This window comes from Lepidochelys kempii, chromosome 5 (assembly GCF_965140285.1).
Source record: "Lepidochelys kempii isolate rLepKem1 chromosome 5, rLepKem1.hap1, whole genome shotgun sequence".
NCBI classification, from domain to species: Eukaryota; Metazoa; Chordata; order Testudines; family Cheloniidae; genus Lepidochelys; species Lepidochelys kempii.
This window is the reverse complement of record NC_136384.1, coordinates 68,634,880-68,653,836: the sequence shown is the minus strand read 5'-3', so window position 1 is coordinate 68,653,836 and position 18,957 is coordinate 68,634,880. Positions and strand designations below refer to the sequence as shown.

Here is an 18,957-nt window from a genome sequence, read left to right as displayed (position 1 = left end):
CAAAAGAATTCTAATAGATTGGTAATCCATTATTTCCCTTACAAAAGCTGTATTGGCTCTTCCCTAAAGATTTTGTGTTCATCTATGTGTCTGATCATTCTATTCTTTAGTATAGTTTCCAACAATTTGCCTGGTATTGAGGTTAGGTTTACAGCTTGTAATTGCCAAAATCTCCCTAACATCTTCTGCAATGAAGACATATGTAAAGAATTCAGCTAGCTTCTTTGCAATGGCCTTGTCTTCTTTGAGTGCCTTCCTCAGTCATCCTGTGGCTCCACTTATTGTTTGGCAGGATGTACTATTTCTGATGTAGTTAAAAAAAATTACTGTTAGTTTGTATCTTTTGCTAGTTGTTCTTCAAATTTTTTTCTGGCTTGCCTAATTATACTTTTACATATAACTTGCCAGAATTTATGTTCCTTTCTATTTTACTCACTAGGATTTGACATCCAATTTTTGAAGAATGTCTTTTTATGTCTAATTGCCTCTTTTACTCTACTGTCTAGCCATAGTGGCATTTTTTTTTTGGTCCTCTTACTGTTTTTTGTTTGTTTTTGTTTGTTTTTTTTTTCATTTGGGATATATGATAAGCCTAGTTTGGGGAAAGGCAGGGACATTGCCCCTCCAAACTGCAAGCCTCAGGCAGGTGCGGAATTTGCCTCCCCCCACGCCTGGCCCCACTGGCTCACGGGAGCTGTCCCCCCAAATGTAGAAGTCAAACTATGCCTATGGATATACGTTTAATTTGAGATCCTATTCTGGTGTTTTATAAAAAGTTTCCATACAGCTTGCAGGTATTTCACTCTTCTGACTGTTCCTTTTAATTTATATTTAATTAACTTCCTTATTTTGGTTCCCCTTTTTAACGTTAAATGTTACTGTGGTGGGTTTCTTTGGGATTTTCCCCCCTACGAGGATGTTAAATTTAATTACATTATGTTCATTATTACTGTGTGGTTCAGCTGTATTCACCTCTTGTACTAGATCATGTGTGCCACTTAAGACTAAATCAAGAATTGCCTCTCCTCTTGTGGGTTCCAGACTAGCTGCTCCAAGAAAAAGTCATTGATGATGTCTAAAAATTTTATCTCTGCATCACTGCCTGAGGTGACATATACCCAGTCATCATGAGGATAGTCAAAATCCCCCATTATTATAGGATTTTCTATTTTTTATAACTTCTCTCAGTTCCCTGAGCATTTCACAATCAGTCTGACCATCTTGGTCAGGTGGTCAGTAGTACATTCCTACTGCTATACTCTTATTATTCAAGCATGGAATTTCTATCCATAGAGATTCTGTGGTGCAGTTTGATTCATTTAAGAATTTTACTGTATTTGATTCCATGCTTTCTTCCACATATAGTGCCACTCCCTCCATTAGCATGATCTATTCTGTTTTCCCTACATATTTTCTACACTGGTATTACAGAGTCCCACTTATCATCATTCCACCACGTTTCTGTGATGCCTATTATATCAATGTCCTAGTTTAATACCAGGCACTCAAGTTCACCCATTTCAGTATTTAGACTTCTACCTTTCGGATACAAACACTTATAAAATGAGTTAATATTTAGTTGTCTGCCTTCATGTGATATAATTGAGTGGGACTCTTGTTCGTTTGACTTTTCTCTTCAGTTCCTACCTGTATTTTTTCAACTTCTATCCTCTCTTCTTTACTAGGATGTAGAGTATCCCCTTAAATAAATCCTCCTCTAATGGATGTCTCTCTCCAAATTGTGTGCTCCTCCATACCCGTCGCCTTTCCCCCAGCTCTGAGTTTAAATACTCTTCTACAAAGCTTTTAAATGTACATGCCAGCAATCTGGTTCAGTTTTGGTGGGCTCTCTAGCTGCTACTATAATACAAAAAATAAATAACAATCAAATTAATACTGTTTTAACATCATCTATGCCAAGTGTGTTATGGAATATAGTGAATAAATGCAGGTATAGAATTAAAATCTATTTAACTGATTTGATTTCCCTGCTTCAGGTTCTCTTTTTGAGTTTAGACTTACCATGATTTGGTAAAATATTTGATCTACTACTTAACTTTCCAAGCGGTGTGGTCATTTTTAAAATTTACCAGTTCTTTATTATTATTGTTGTTTTGTTTGTTTGTTTGTTTGTATTGTGGTAGGAGCAAGGCCACATTGTGCCAGGCACTGTATAAACACACAAGTAGACACAGTCCAAAAGAGCTTTCACTCTTTAAAACCAATTTCAGACCAAAAGGAACAAAGTACTGGGGAAAAACCTTTAGTTTCTCAATAAACATTTTATTTTAAATCTCCCACTCTGTCAATGTGAAATCTGTATAATAGGCTTCAGAGAGACACACAGAGTGACAAATTTACAATCTTATTATGTCTGTATAGTCATTGTGAAATGACGGAAACAGCTACAAGCTTAGGTGAGAGCTCTTTTTGTTCAGAATATCACCAGGTTGAATCATCACTGGGTTTCACAGTCTGTTACCATTCAGTTATTAAGTTCTGAGCCATTTTGAATTTTGAGTTACACCTGTGCGGCATACATCTGCAGTAAGGCAAGTATCTATGCTATGCCAAGAGCCCTAAACCATTCTAATATCAATCGCCACCTTTACGCTACAGCTGATTTGCATGCAACAGTTTCATTGGTTGTATGAGGGAGACTGCACATATGGTGGATTACTTGGGCCAGCTGCCACACCTGTACACTTAACTGCCACCCACAACAATTAATACAGATCTCCCAGCACAACCTTCCCTACAGACAAATCAACACAACCACCCATACAACAATACAACAATCATACACAATAACCCCAAACACACATAACCCTTCACTGCAGCACACACCCCTCATTTGCCATCCATACAAATCAACACAACTCTGCCAGCACAACACAACCACCCACACAGCATAACTAGCATACACAGTAACCCCAAACTCACAAAGCCCCTCTCTGCAGCACACATCCTCATCCACTTCCTGCGCAAATCAACACACATTTCTCAGCACAACCCCCCCGACAGAAATGAACACAACCTGCACGCACAATAACCCCAAACGCACATAGCGCACGGCCTTCATTTGCCACCTGTAAAAATCCACAGTTCTCCTAGCACAACACAACTCCACACAAATCAACACAGCCATCTACACAGCAATACAGTCAACCCGCACAATAACCCCAAAACATCACTCTGAAGCCTAGAATGTCTGTTGAGTTAGTGTGAAGCGATGGAAATAGCCAGAAGCATTGAGAGCTCTTTTTTGTTTAAAATATCACCAGGTTCAATCATTACTGGGATTTGAGGTCTGTTATCATCCAATTTTTAAATTCTAAGCCTTTTCCATTTTTTTACACACATGTTTTTTACAGATTACACCTGTGTGACAGCATGGACTTTCAGCTACTAGTTTGTTTGAATTTGAATCACTTAGGTGTAGCCTACCTGTAAAGACACACATGGCATACGGGAAAATTTATTGCAGCTTTTAGTCACAACCAATTGAACTACAGTGAACCTAAGCCAGCACTGGAAGTTCTAATTGGGCCTAAGCTGTACCAATGTGCATTGGTAACCCACACCATTCAGAGCCAGCTTCAGTGATTCACTGGGCTTGACACCATAGGTGAGATTCCCTTATTCCCTAGAAATGGTCCAACATGGTAGGCTGACCATTCATAAAGGAACTCTTCTTCCTGCTGCCCCAAATCCATTATCATTATTTATTATTTGTATTGCAGTAGCGCATGGGAGTCCTCATCAAGGAGCAGAACCCCATAGTGCTAGATGCTGTAAACACAGAATAACCCCCCACAGAGATACAATCTAAATATAAAACAAGAGACAGCAGGTGGAGACAGACAGATGGGAGAGTACAGGGAAACAATGAGACAACATTGGTCAGCATGATAGATTGCTGATAGATTGCCCCAGAAGCTTAACTGTTGTCAGGGTTTTGTAAGCATCTTGGAAAGGGAGTTTTCAGCAGAGTTCAGAAGGAGCATAATGAGATAGCTTGGCAGATATCTAAGGTGAGCTCCTCCCAACTGTGAGGGGCAACAGGAAAGCAAGAAGAGAAGCAGGAAAGAACAGAGGTGCTTCTTTGAAAATTTCACAAATGGACAATGGAGGCTGGCATCATTTTCCAGTTGGAGGCAGGAGCCAATGTCTTGATAGTGAATAAGAGATGACAGTAGGGTGGGGATAGACCAGGAACGGCCTTGAAAATGAAGCAAGTAGCTCGTGTTTGATGTGATAGAGGATGGGGAGCCAGTGGAGGGATTCAAAAAGAAATGTGACATGGTCAAAGCAACAGTCTAGAAAAATGATCTTTGCAGCATCATTCTGAATGGATATGAGTACAGCAAAATTGAATTTGTCAAGGCCAGAGAAAAGGAGGTTGCAATAACTGAGATGCGAGATGTTGAGAGCCTGGGCGACAGGTTTAGCTGTGTGGATAGAGAGGAAAGGCCACATTTTAGGGCTTGTCTGCACATGGAGTTATTCAATACCGGGGACTGCTATTCTTAAATAACTCTGTGTGGACACTCTTATAAGGATGCCTTGATTCTTTTAGCTTAATATACTTGAAAGTGGGCTAAATAGCTAAACTCCCTTTGTACTTAAGACCTGTTATGCAGAAAGAATTGCTGAGATTTAGACATAGCCTGGATGTGAGGGGTCTCAGCTGAAGATGATGCCTCGGTTATGGGCCTCAGTGACAGGCAGGAGTGTGGAGTGGCCCACAGCGACTGAGAAAGGTGGTGGAGGGAAGATTAAGAGCTCTGTGGTGCTATATATATGCATACATCACATATGTGGAGGTGATATCCATGTGAAATATTTCTCTCACTTTCATTCTATGGCCCAGGGACTTATTGTAACATTCCAAACTCCTGAGCAACTCAAACAGCTGCTGTTTATTCCCCTTCAACTCCCACCCCCAATATGAAATTTTCCATCAGAATTACACAGCCCAAGATCTAGGAAGGCAAGATTCAGTCCTGCATCAAAAATAACTTTTCTATATAGAAAATGTCTGATATTGCCTTCCAAAGTGTCCAGATTTTATTTCATCAGAGGAGTAGGGAGAGAAACTGTAGAGCAGTTAAATACAAGTATATTACTGTGGGTACAAAACATGGTTTTGCACAGTGAGTTAGAGTACTCAAAAGATGCTGTGCCCCTCACACCTAACTAGTCCATTGTGTTAGCAGTATCATCCATGTTCAGCTTGTTGCAGGACACAGGTCTCACCAGCTTCTCCTGCTATTTAAGATGACTTCAGTGACTGTCCATCCTGCAAATATGTACATATTGTCATACAAAGAAAAAGGCAACCTTTTGAAACTTCTTATTAGAATTCCAATATTGCCAGTATCGGTATACTGTATTATTTCTGGAATTACAATGACCATTTATCAATTGGCATCCCTGTTTTCCATGTTGTAATTGACAAACAGATAGCAGACAGCAGACCACCGAACCCACATATCATTACACTATGGATCTCAGTTTGTTCCATTGACTGACCAAATCATGAATATATATTTTAAGTACCCAAACTTATTAACTGTATAATGTGTGCTCCATAACTGCCATGTTTATTGCTTTCTATATACTTCATACATTGTATACATTTATTTCATTTATATTTAAAATAAAACATAAAAGCATTTATAAGCTACCAATGTGGCGGTATCTGAGTGCATTTTATGTGTCTTCGATTTAAAGTAAAAATATTTCCCAAATGCAGGAAGAATATAATCATGATCCCACACAGCATCATATCATTAAGAAGAATAATGAAAATCTTGCTAGTAGAGTAAATACTAGGGCCACACGAGTGAAAAGCCATGTGGTGCGTCTTGCAGTTTACTGAATATAGCTGGGCTTGGATTTAGATATACTTCTGGCAGAAGTGAATTTCAGAGATGATTATGATGACTCTCTCAAATTAACTAAAGAGTCTGGGAGAAATGCAGTGTGGTAGGATAGAGGGAGTGATAGTTTCTGAGGTAACTGGGCCTTCACTCATTTAGGACTATAATTATATTGTATAATATATGATGTACATGCTATATGTTCCTAATACACTATATAATCATATGTGAGTATATTTTTATTGAAGTTTTTTTACAGGACCCATGGGCCTGATCGAAAATCCAGTGAAGTCAATGAAAAGTCTTTCATTGACCTATTTATTTAAACAAAGAATAAATCCAAGTCTCTTGAAGCTCTTGCCATAAATTACCAAAACACCAAACTCCTATTCACCCCACAATTCTGATTTCCCTCAAAAACCAACCTCTGCAGCAGCCAGTGTAAATAGACACATTTCAGCATGCTCTGAAGATCCATAGAAAGGCTGTGTTAGACTGGGGGAAGCCTGTTCCACAGCCAAGTGCTCCTTACAGAAATGCTCTACTGACTGCTCCCCACCCCCCATTTTAAATCACAGGCCTCCAGTGTGGGTGCCTTGCTGATCACAACTGTAACAATATGGTTTTAGATGAGGTCCTACATGAATGGCAGTGATAAATTTTAAAAAACGCATTGGCTTACTGTAGTATATTATCTTTTTTTCTGTATAAGATATGGTTTTTAATACCACAGATGGCAAAGTCATGGATGAATTATGATTATACATTTAATGTGTCAAAAGTAAAAGTTATATCTCAGGGTTACTACTTTCATATAATTTATGAAATATGGGGACTGCAATGATTGATTTTTCAAATTTTAGAAATGCTTTACTCTATATACGTATGTTTGGGTTTGGCATACAGCACAACTGGGATTTTTTTTCCTGTCAAAAAGTTTCCCTGCTGGCGGGGATTTTTTTGTTTTGTTTTTTTAACGCAAAATACTGAATTTTGGAATTGGTTAACTCCAGTGGTAATACTGAGTATTAGTATGATAAGATTTGTTATAGCGTCAGATGTGTGGAATGTGATCTGTGCCTATTGAAGGTTCCTCCGTATTGGGGAAATCTTTAGCTTAGGGAAGCCAACTAATTTATGACCCTTTTGTGCCTCTAGAATAATGCAAAGGGGCAGTATCGTGGGAGACAATAAAGCCTCTGGTTCACATTAAGCTTGCAGAGTCATGCTTTTCTAATTTTTACCAAACCTTTTTGATTGCTTAGCACCACTCAATGGAAGTTAGTGGACCATTTGACAAGACATACACAGAGCTCGATTACACAGCCCTTCTTTGGGGCTGGTGTGGAGCAGCACTACCGGTGGGATGCTCCCAGAGGAATTGTACATCAGCAGGGCAGAATTACTCCACGAGTTCCCCAATGTTATGCTCCCGGCTTGTGGGCATGGAGAGGTTAGGGAGAGAGGGGTGTTAATGGTCTTTGTAATCCTTGCCCTTGCCCTCCTCTTTTATTAATTTATTATTTTGAGGCACTGAGGAGCCCCAAGGGGAGCAGGGTAAATCAGCCCCCTGATTACAGGGACTATTCTTACAGGTGAACCTCCTGTGTAACACCGTAAGGGCCAGGCACAATCTGTCCAGTAGTAAATATATCATTGATCCTTCTTGCCAAATGATCCATAAAGAGGCTAGAATGATGAAAAGTATAGAGAAGTGATTAAATGTCTTCCGTGGCAACACATAGAAATTGTATCCTTTTCTCCCTCATCCCTCCTGAAAAATATTATTTTGCTTCCAAGCAGGGCAAATGCAAGAATTGTGAATTCTAGAAAGATGAAAGGTGATTGCAAAAACTCCCATTGACGTCAATGGGAGCAGAATCAAGCCCTATAACTTAGACGTGATTGGAACAACATAAAATGCAGGCTAATAGCAATAACATTAAAACACTGAATGTACTAAGGATATTAGATCAGGAAGGATAGATTTCAATTTACTGTAACAAAGAGCCATCGTCTTGTTCTCAGTGTTAGAATAGCAGAATTTCTTAAAGCAATGCCCATGGTGATGTTTTATGCCACATGTGAATGGAAGATGACTCGTCTCTGTGGCACTTAAAACATGATGAGAGGAAAACTCAAACCATTAGTTCCCGTGAGTTACATTTTTCAATTATGTTTGATACACATATGGTTGTTACAGTACTAACAGTGCCCCTTGTTGCTGGGGTAGTTTTAGCCCTTGCTTCTTTGTGGTTGCCCATGCTTGACAGGATATGCAGAAGCATGATTCACTGCAGAGAGTTATGAAGACAGATTTCAGTGCTGTGAATTATCATTTTTTCTGCAGTAACATTACTATTTAGATACAAAAAGTAATATGTCATGATAAAGGTCTTATGATGTACTCTTCTGTTGTTCTGGTAAATCAGGAAGAAAATCAATTTAGGCACTTCTGTACTGGCCTCAGCTATGGTAAATCAATTTACCTTTTCATTTAAAAGATGTAATGTTTATTTCATTTAGAAACTGGATTGTATTTAGTGACATTTACATTATAAGCATAATATAATATGTAAAACAATAAAGGGCAAACAAACATTGTTTGCAGTGATGGAGATGCAAAAATTAACAATCCTGCTCTGTTTTTGTATAGCTGAATGCTGTTGTCATGTTTCAAGGTTACATGATTGAAACATGCAGGACAAGAGTATAGATTTGCTTTATGTTATGTACATTGTATTTTAAGCATGCAAAATGAAAGCCACGGACTGTGTTACTTTTTGAGCCTTCCTACAGTAAAATGCAAAGGGTTTGCACACTTCTGGTTTTGCTGCTCTAATTATGTGATTTTTTTTTCCATTTTATAGTGAGTTTTATAATGAAATACCATCAAATACATAGTGCAAAGAAGACTGATCACAAATTTAAACGAAAAATTCAATATAATTATATTTATGTAAAAAAGAAAAGAGACAATATATTTTCGATAAATATTTTTTCTGTCAGTTGAAATAATATAGGTTACGAATTAAATCAGAAAATTGTCATTTTAATATAACAGCTAGGTTGTTAATGTAGATTTTTGTGTTTTGATGCTATTATTTTATTTGGTTTCTGTGGTTCTCATAACAGATAAAAAGAAAGATGTTTGAAATCATAAAATATATTTATAACACAAATTCTAGTTCTGTGAGTAATGAAATAATGATGAATTAGGCTACATACCCACTCACTGACCTGAGAATAATAACCCCAAAATAGACCTTTTTAAGTATAGTTAATACTCCTCCTATATCATAAATAAAAGACAGAAAGAAATGGGAAAAGTTAGCTTTGGTAGCATTAATATGCAGGCATGTTGTTGTACTGCAGGGTTGCATATATTTAATTTGTTGACCTGGCACCCAGTTTTGCAAACCTCTATTGATATTAATAGTCCTGTTGAAGCTCCCTGTGTGATCTATGTGCAAAAATTGTTGTTTATATCAATTGATTAAGTAAATTCTCTTTACTTATCTACATATAAAACCTTTATATTCATTAGTTATACTTAGAAATCATGACTGTAGTCTACAGTTGCAATTTTTTGAGGGAGAAAACATGAGTTATCAGTTCAAGTTATCCCTATCTATTTTATGTTAGACCTTATATAATTTTTTATCCCTGTGTCAGCAATGGAAATTAAGCACATTTTCTGATAGCCAGCTGGGCTTTTGATTTAGTAGGATTGATATTCCAGCCTATTTTGTTCTCTAATTGGATAAATAAAGATATAAATCAACCAAGAAGTTAATATCTATGACATTTAAAAAAAATCCAAGTTTTGATACAGAAGAAAGTGTTTTAATTGTTTCTCAGCACAGTTAAGTATGTCACCCACCATGAGAATTGTTAAACATCTCTAAATAAAGAAGTATTGCAACTACAAATCTTCATGAGATTATAACTCTTTATAAATGAAAATTAAATAAACATCAAATAAAGAGACTTACTCTGATCCCTTTGGGAACAAATCAAGCTACAAAACAAGAAACAGTTAGTGACATAATATTGAAACACCAGGGAAAATATAATTGCTGATCAATAAAATAAACTCTTATGTAGTTAAAGAGAGTTTCTAACTAGATGTCCCTTTCACAAGAGAAAATTAATTTTAATATTATGAAAAACAGTTGCAAAACTAAAAAAGAAAAGTTTAAAAGGCAATCTAGCAAAGTCAATATCTGGCAAATCAGATATATTTATGAATGATTATACTGATCTGTAGTTACACAGTATAGCTCGGGGTGGGCAAACTTTTTGGCCTGAGGACCACATCTGGATGGGGAAATTGCATACAGAACCATGAATGTAGGGCTTGGGCAGGGGGTTGGGGTGCAGGATGGAGTGAGGGGTTGGGGGGGGTGGAATGTGCAGGAATGGCTCAGGGCAAGGGGCTGGGGCAGAGCAAGGGTGCAGAGTGTAAGAGGGGGCTCAGGGCAGTGGTGCAGGTGTGCGGGAGGGGGGCTTAAGGGGTTGGGGTGCAGGGAGGGGTGCAGAGTTTGGGAGGGGGCTCAGGGCAGCGGATTGGGGTGCAGGCAGAGCGCTCTAGGCAGGAAGTTGGGGTGTGGGGTGCAGGAGGGGTTCAGGGTGTGAGCTCCGGCCCGGCACCACTTACCTGGAGCGGCAACGGGGTGGCAGCAGCGCGCACTGGGGCCAGGGCAGCCTGCCTGCCTGCCTGCCTGCCCTGGCCCTGGCCCCACGCTGTGCCGCTCCAGGAAGCGGCTGGCACCATGTCCCTGCGGCCCATGGGGGATGAGGCCAGAGAGCTGAGCATGCTGCCCTTGTCTGTGGGTACCTTTCCCGAAGCTCCCATTGACCACAGTGCCCCGTTCCTGGCCAATGGGAGTTTCGGGGGAGGTACCCACAGACAAGAACTGCAGGTGGAGCCCTCTTCCCCCCTTCCCCAGGGGCCTCAGGGACGTGGTGCCTTCTGCTTTCTGGAGTGGCGCGGGGCCCACGGCGCCACCAGGATGGCAATCCCACTGGCCAGATCCAAAGCCCTGAGGGGACAGATCCAGCCCACGGGCCATAGTTTGCCCACCCCTGGTGTAGCTGGATCAACCATAATAAAAATGTGACTTAGAAAACGCCAGTAAGTGTAGTTTAGTTTTTGGCCCGAGGGCCACATCTGGGTATGGAAATTATATGGCTGGTTATGAATGGTCCCAGCCAATGGGAGCTGCAGGGGCAGCACGCGGTGCCTCCTGGCTGCCCCTATGCATAGGAGCCAGAAGAGGGACATGCTATTGTTTCCAGGAGCTGCACAGAGCTGTGGTACACACGCGTGGAGCAGCCCCTGACCGCACGGAGTGGCTCTCGACCCCGCTCCCCACTGGAGTGTGGGAGCGGGGCAAGCCCCAGATCCCACTCCCCAGCACAAGCTTGAGGGCCACATTAAATCGGCTGGCGGGTCGGATGTGGCCAGTGAGCCGTAGTTTTCTCCCTCTTGTTCTAGACATTCTGTGCCTGAGGGGCTTCTGCAGATCCCTAAAAAAAAAAAAATGTAAATATGCTCTTAAGGCCAAATCCCCGGGGCAGGGCAGGCAGAGATATCTCAGGGGTCCATTCCTCTTCCAGCACCATTACCCTCAAGACATAGGGAGGAGGAGTCTGCAGTCCTGGGATCACAGGGTGGCTGGGATTTTGACATACGAGATCGCCCTCTCTCTGTTCTAAAGCTCCTGCAGTACTTTGGGAAAACGCTGTGACTGCATGGAGATGCAGGCTTACCTGTGAATTTCCTTGTTTTTCTGCAAAAAGAACAGGAGGACTTGTGGCATCTTAGAGACTAACCAATTTATTTGAGCATAAGCTTTCGTGAGCTACAGCTTCATGCATCCGATGAAGTGAGCTGTAGCTCACAAAAGCTTATGCTCAAATAAATTGGTTAGTCTCTAAGGTGCCACAAGTACTCCTGTTCTTTTTGCGGATACAGACTAACACGGCTGCTACTCTGAAACTTGTTTTTTTGGACTGAATTTCAATCTGAATGCCCTTTTAATATCATAGCACTATCTATCTCACTGTTTTTAGAAACTGAAAAAAGATTATAAAGTGCATCTCAAAAGGAAGCAAGAGAAATACTTCTCCTGCTCTTCTGAATGAGTATTGAGAGTGACCACAAATGTGTAGCACTTCAACGGAAGGCACTGTACAGTGTCCAATATGACTTTAATTATTCTTATCCTGTTACGTGCCTATAGATATTTCAAAAGCCCAGCAAGAAAGGCTATAAAAATATAATGAAGCCTTAAAATTATACATGTATAAAAGCTAAGCATATGGCTGTTTGCTAGAGGATATGTTAATAGTGATATAGCATATGGGTACCCATATGGGAAAGAATTGCCCTGGCAGTGCTTTGGAGATTAGACTAATATATCACTACTAAGCAGCTGTAAAACCCAGTTCCTTGGTCACCTGTTGATTGTTACTGGTAGTTATGCAAGGTGCTTCTCTATAGCTGCAAGGTAGAATGTAGACCAGATATTTGTGAAGACAGAAATTATATATTTATAAAATATCGTGTATTGGAATAGAGTCACAAAATGTCTAAGTTGCAAGTCAATAATAATGTGCTTTTCTGCATTAAAGAATACATTTTTCTCGCTTTTATTAAAACACTGTATAGAATTTCAGTAGTGACTCCATAACTTTATATTTCTTAATGTGACTCATGAAGCATTTTCTCTTATTTTGTGTCTTTGGTACAGAAATTTGGCATGCTCCTCCCTGTGTTCACAATTGACAGGCAGCAGGAACTGTCATGTAGCAGAATTTTTCCTGCCTTATTTGTGCTCATTCTTTCTCCTGTTGTGACTTTTTGACCCCAGTTTTTTCATGGAAACAGTAGCATCAGGAAGTACTCAAGTACTTTCTTCTGTATACAAACCTGCATTTTTACAGGCATGCTTAAGTGTGAGCATGTGGATTTCCTTTACATTCAACTATGGCAGCATCAGTATGGAATTTCCTGAGCTTTTGCCCCCAGGGATAGGGATTTGGGGGGCTAATGTTTATTGTTGTTTGTTCATTTATTATTTGGTATAGCATTAGGAGTATGTTTTACAGACCCTGAAGAGCTTACAACAAGATATATTCGTTCTTATCCATGCCTGGGGAAAAATGAATACCTGCAGGAAATTCACTGGCTCCACCACCTGGCACTCTGACTAATCTGCAGTTTTAATGGGATTAAGGGAATGCTGAGGCAATATTATGTATAACTCTATTACAGCAACCTTCTTCCTGTACTGCACCTTAATTCTTTGCTGAAGAACATATCAGAGTTCTGTCTTTTCATGACTTTTCAGAAAGTATCACAGAGTTGAACTCCAGGGCTATTGTAAATTAAAATATTGATCAATAGGTGTTAATCATTTCCAGTCAGCTTCAAAGAGAAAATACCATACAGTTTCTTAGTAAACAAATATTTAATACCCACAGAAAACATTGTAAATAGTATAAAATATTGTAAATAGTATTTGCAATATGAATAACTTTTAAACTGATATGCAGTAGATCAACTAGTGTTCCTTACACAGATTTTCCCACTTTGTTGCCATTATGTATATTCGCATGTAAGATTCCAACGTAACATTTACACACATATAAACACATTCCCCTTTGATCTTCTCTTGGAGATGATTTCTTGGTCTTTATGGAGTGGCCATAATATGTAGTGTGCGTCACTTGGACTCTTTAGAGCTTGAGCAGAAAGGCAGCATTTCAGTCCTTTCAAAATACTTCAGAACCCTGTCACCAAACAATCAATCTGGGGATCTCTAGTAACATTCAAGACATTGGGTTAATAGTTCACTGGTCCTCAGTTGCTGGTGAAAGAAATATGTACCCTGTATCCAAAGTGGTACGTATATTGGGACCCAGCCCTCACAGCAGACTCATCTCCACATCTTGTGTGGATCAGCTACTAAGTCCACAGGACTGCCTTTAACTCCTATATTTATAACCTCTTTCCCCTGTGGCTTATGTTTCCTTCTTGGTTACATCAGTTTGTAGTAGTGAAAATCACCTTACACTTGGTATATCAACAGCCATCCCCACTCCTTGTTTTACAAACAAACACTAACAGATTTTCTTTGGAGGTCTTTTTTTCTACAAGTGTAACTAATTAAATCTTATGATATTACAGCCTAGGGTGATACAGTTGCACGCTATACTCAATCCAATATTAAAGACTAGCACAGAAAACCCAAGGTTCTTTCACGGTAACCTTTCTGGATGTCACCATGTCGTCCCTGAGCCCACTTTTTCCCACCCTTACTGCTAAACTGAGCACCTGGTTTCAGTCATTCACACATAACAGCCCTTAAGGTGTCTCATTCCAAGCAGTGTCCTGACATATCAATATAAATTTAAAAACTGCAACTTCAGAACAGCCTTCTAGTAGATCAAAGATATTCTTCCTAGAATAAATGAGAAGCAGAAATGTAGCAAAATACTCATCAGTAAGCAAATTTTGAGTATGTCCCAAATAAAGCCACAGAAAACAACATTAATGCAAGATTCATGCTAGAAAAAATTTGCTGTTAAAGAGATGTAAAACCTGTGATAGAGATGGCACATTACTTCAACAGATATACTTATCCTTTTGAGCCCTGGTCTACACTACGAGTTTAGGTCAAATTTAGCAGTGTTAGATCAATTTAGCCCTGCTCCCGTCCACACGACGAAGCCATTTTTGTTGCCTTAAAGGGCTCTTAAAATTGATTTCTGTACTCCTCCCCAACGAGGGGATTAGCACTGAAATCGACATCACCAGGTCGAATTTGGGGTAGTGTGGATGCAATTCGATGGTATTGGCCTCCGGGAGCTATCCCAGAGTGCTCCATTGTGGCCGCTCTGGACAGCACTTTCAACTCAGATGCACTAGCCAGGTACACAGGAAAAGCACCAGGAACTTTTTAATTTAATTTCCTGTTTGGCCAGCATGGCGAGGTCATCAGCAGAGGTGATCATGCAGAGCTCATCAGCACAGGTGACCATGCAGTCCCAGAGTCGCAAAAGAGCTCCAGCATGGACCAAACGGGAGGTACCGGATCTGATCGCTGTATGAATGAATCCATGAGATGAGATGAATCCATGCTATCAGAACTCCGTTCCAAAAGATGAAATGCCAAAATATTTGAAAAAATCTCCAAGGGCATGAAGAACAGAGGGTATAACAGGGACCCACAGCAGTGCCGCATGAAACTTAAGGAGCCCAGGCAAGCCTACCAAAAATCCAAAGAGGCAAACGGCCGCTCCGGGTCAGACCCCCAGACATGCTGCTTCTATGATGAGCTGCATGCAATTCTAGGTGGTGCCCCTACCACTACCCCAACCCTGTATGTGGACTCCTGCAAGGGGGGAGTCTCACACAACAGAGATGAGGATTTTGGGGACGAGGAAGATGAGGAGGAGGAGGATGAAACCATTCTCCCCGACAGCCAGGAACTATTTATCACCCTGGAACCAATACCTTCCCAATCCTCCCAAGGCGGGCTCCCGGACCTTGAAGGCAGAGAAAGCACCTCTGGTGAGTGTACCTTTGTAAACATAATACATGGTTTAAAAGCAAGTGTGTTTAATGATTAATTTGCCCTGAAGACTTGGGATGCATTTGCGGCCAGTACAACTACTGGAAAAGTCTGTTAACATGTCCAGGGATCGAGCAGAAATCCTCTATGGATATCTCAATGAAGCTCTCCTGGAGTTACTCCTGAAGCCTTTGCAAAAGGTTTCTGGGGATGGCAGCCTTATTCCGTCCTCCATAGTAGGACACTTTACCATGCCAGGCCAGTAGCACGTAGTCTGGAATCATTGCATAACAAAGCATGGCAGTGTATGTTCCCGGTGTTTGCTGGCATTTAAGCAACATCCGTTCTTTATCTCTCTGTGTTATCCTCAGGAGAGTGATATCATTCATGGTCACCTGGTTGAAATAGGGGAATTTTATTAAGGGGACATTCAGAGGTGGTTGTTCCTGCTGGGTTGTTTGCCTGTGGCTGAGAAGAAATCATCCCCGCTGTTAGCCACGCGGTAGTGGGAGGGGTGAAGAGATGATCCCAAAGAACTGGGGGGGGCACGCAACCTTTTACCAAAAGCACATGTGCTTTGTAATGTTAACAGCTTAGTTCACTGTGAAAGAGTCTACCCATTGTTCTCTGAAATGTGTCTTTTTAAATACTACTCTCCCTTTTTTTCCTCCCACGGCTGCAAATGTTTCAACACTCCCCCTATCATCTCCATCCCAGAGGCTAGCACAGATAAGAAGGCAAAAAAAATCGCACTTGCGATGAAATGTTCTCTGAGCTCATGCAGTCCTCCCGCACTGAAAGAGCTCAGCAGAATGCGTGGAGGCAGAAAATGGCAGAGTCCAGGAAAGCACAAAATGAATGCGAGGACAGATGGCTGGAGCAACAGCAGAGGTGGCGGCAGCGTGATGACAGGAGGCAGGATTCAATGATGAGGCTACTGGAGGATCAAACTGATATGCTCCAGCATATGGTTGAGCTGCAGAAAAGACAGCAGGAGCACAGACCGCCGCTGCAGCCCCTGTGTAACCAACTGCCCTCCTCCCCAAGTTCTATAGCCTCCTCACCCAGACGCCCAAGAATGCAGGGGGGGAGGGGCCCTCCAGGCACCCAACCACTCCACCCCAGAGGACTGACCAAGCAACAGAAGGCTGGCATTCAATAAGTTTGGAAGTGCAGTGTGGACCTGTCCTTCCCTCCTCCACCACCCTACCCAGTGCTTCACTCCTCCCCCACCCCTCCTGGGCTACCTTGGCAGTTATTCCCCTATTTGTGTGATGAATTAATAAAGAATATATGAATTTGAAACAAGAATGACTTTATTGCCTCTGCAAGTGGTGATCGAAGGGGGAGGTCAGTTGGCTTACAGAGAAGTAGAGTGAACCAAGGGGGCAGGTTTTCATCAAGGAGAAACAAACAGAACTGTCACACCGTAGCCTAGCCAGTCATGAAACTGGCTTTCAAAGCTTCTCTGATGCACAGCTCACCCTGCTGTGCTCTTCTAACCGCCCTGATGTCTGGCTGCACATAATTAGCGGCCAGGTGATTTGCCTCAACCTCCCACTCTGCCATAAACATCTCCTCCTTACTCTCACAGATATTGTGGAGCACACAGCAAGCAGTAATAACAATGGGAGTATTGTTTCGCTGACGTCTAACCGAATCAGTAAACTGTGCCAGCGTGCTTTTAAACATCCAAATGCACATTCTACCACCATTCTGCACTTGCTCAGTCTATAGTTGAACAGCTACTGACTACTGTTCAGGGTGCCTCTGTTTGGCTTCATGAGCCATGGCATTAAGGGGTAGGCTGGGTCCCCAAGGATAACTATAGGCATTTCAACGTCTCCAACGGTTATTTTCTGGTCTGGAAAGTAAGTCTCTTCCTGCAGCTTTTCAAACAGACAAGAGTTCCTGAAGATGCGAGCGTCATGTACCTTTCCCAGCCATCCCACGCTGATGTTGATGAAACGTCCCTTGTGATCCACCAGTGCTTGCAGTACCATTGAAAAGTACCCCTTTCGGTTTATATACTGGCTGCCAGGGTGGTCCGGTCCCAAGATAGGGATATGGGTTCCGTCTATGGCCCCACCACAGTTAGGGAGTCCCATTGCAGCAGAGCCATCCACTATGACCTGCACATTGCCCAGAGACACTACCCTTGATAGCAGTAGCTCAGTGATTGTGTTGGCTACTTGGATCACAGCAGCCCCCACAGTAGATTTGCCCACTCCAAATTGATTCCCAACTGACCGGTAGCTGTCTGGCATTGCAAGCTTCCACAGGGCTATCACCACTCGCTTGTGAACTGTGAGGACTGCTCTCATCTTGGTATTCCTGTTCAGGGCAGGGGAAAGCAAGTCACAGAGTTCCGTGAAAGTGCCCTTACGCATGCAAAAGTTTCGCAGCCACTAGGAATCATCCCAGACCCGCAGCACTATGTGGTCCCACCAGTCTGTGCTTGTTTCCTGGGCCCAGAATCGGCATTCCATGGCATGAGCCTGCCCCATTGCCACCAGGATTTCCAAATTGCCGGGGCCTGTACTTTGAGAGAAGTCTGTGTCCATGTCCTTATCAATCTTGTCATTGTGCTGCCATTACCTCCTTGCCTGGTTTCGCAGGTTCTGGTTCTGAACATACTGCAGGATAATGCACAAGGTGTTTACAATACTCATAACTGCCGTGGTGATCTGAGCAGACTCCAGGCTTGCCGTGGTATGGTGTCTGCAGGAAAGCAGAGTTGCAGTGGAAGTGGTGGCTGATGACGGATGCAACGAGAATAGATATTTATAGAGAACAACGAGAGGACCTGTGAGGTGGATTCATAAGAGCAGGAGAGCAGAGTTGCAGCGGAAGCAGGAGCCCATGACAGCCAACATGGAGAAATTCGCTATCAAGACAAGAGCAGGAGAGCAGAGTTGCAGCAGAAGTGGTGGTTTGATGACAACGGTTAGCAGTCCTACTGCACCGTCTGCTGAAAGCAATATGGCGTCTGCACGGAAAAAAGGTGCTAAACAATCGTCTGCCATTGCTTTCACGGAGGGAGAGACGACTGATGACATGTACCCAAAACCACCCGCGACAATGTTTTTGCCCCATCAGGCATTGGGAGCTTAACCCAATATTCCAACGGGTGGCGGAGACTGCGGGAACTGTGGGTTAGTTACCCACAGTGCAATGCTCCAAAAGTCGACACTAGCCACGGTACTGTGGATGCACTCTGCCAACTTGATGCGCTTAGTGGGGGCACAAACAATCGACTGTATAAAATTGCTTCCTAAAAAATCGACTTCTGTAAATTTGACCTAATTTCACAGTGTAGACATACCCTTTGATAATCCCTCTCTTTTGAAAGGCAGTAAGCCTGTGAAAGATTTCATTAGATGTTTGTGTGAGTGCATTGTTAGCGAATGTCAGTTTTTAACTCCACGGTCTTTATTAAAACAAAACATCCAAATAGTATGCATGGAAATATGGGGAGGAAAGATTTT

General features: G+C 41.7%; 1 protein-coding gene across 2 annotated transcripts in view; it reads left to right on the top strand.

Moving 5' to 3' along the window:
- FBXL17 (F-box and leucine rich repeat protein 17) overlaps nucleotides 1–18,957 on the top strand; it is a 485,100-nt gene that overhangs the window by 394,835 nt on the left and 71,308 nt on the right. Inside the window, exons 8-9 of one of the 2 annotated variants that reach the window (XR_012158991.2) lie at nucleotides 12,644–15,468; nucleotides 16,187–17,061. The exons of the other annotated variant lie outside the window; for it this stretch is intronic. The gene's annotated coding sequence lies outside the window, so the exon portion shown is untranslated. Of the gene's footprint in view, nucleotides 1–12,643; nucleotides 15,469–16,186; nucleotides 17,062–18,957 lie in introns of those variants that run through there. 2 annotated transcript variants of the gene reach the window in all.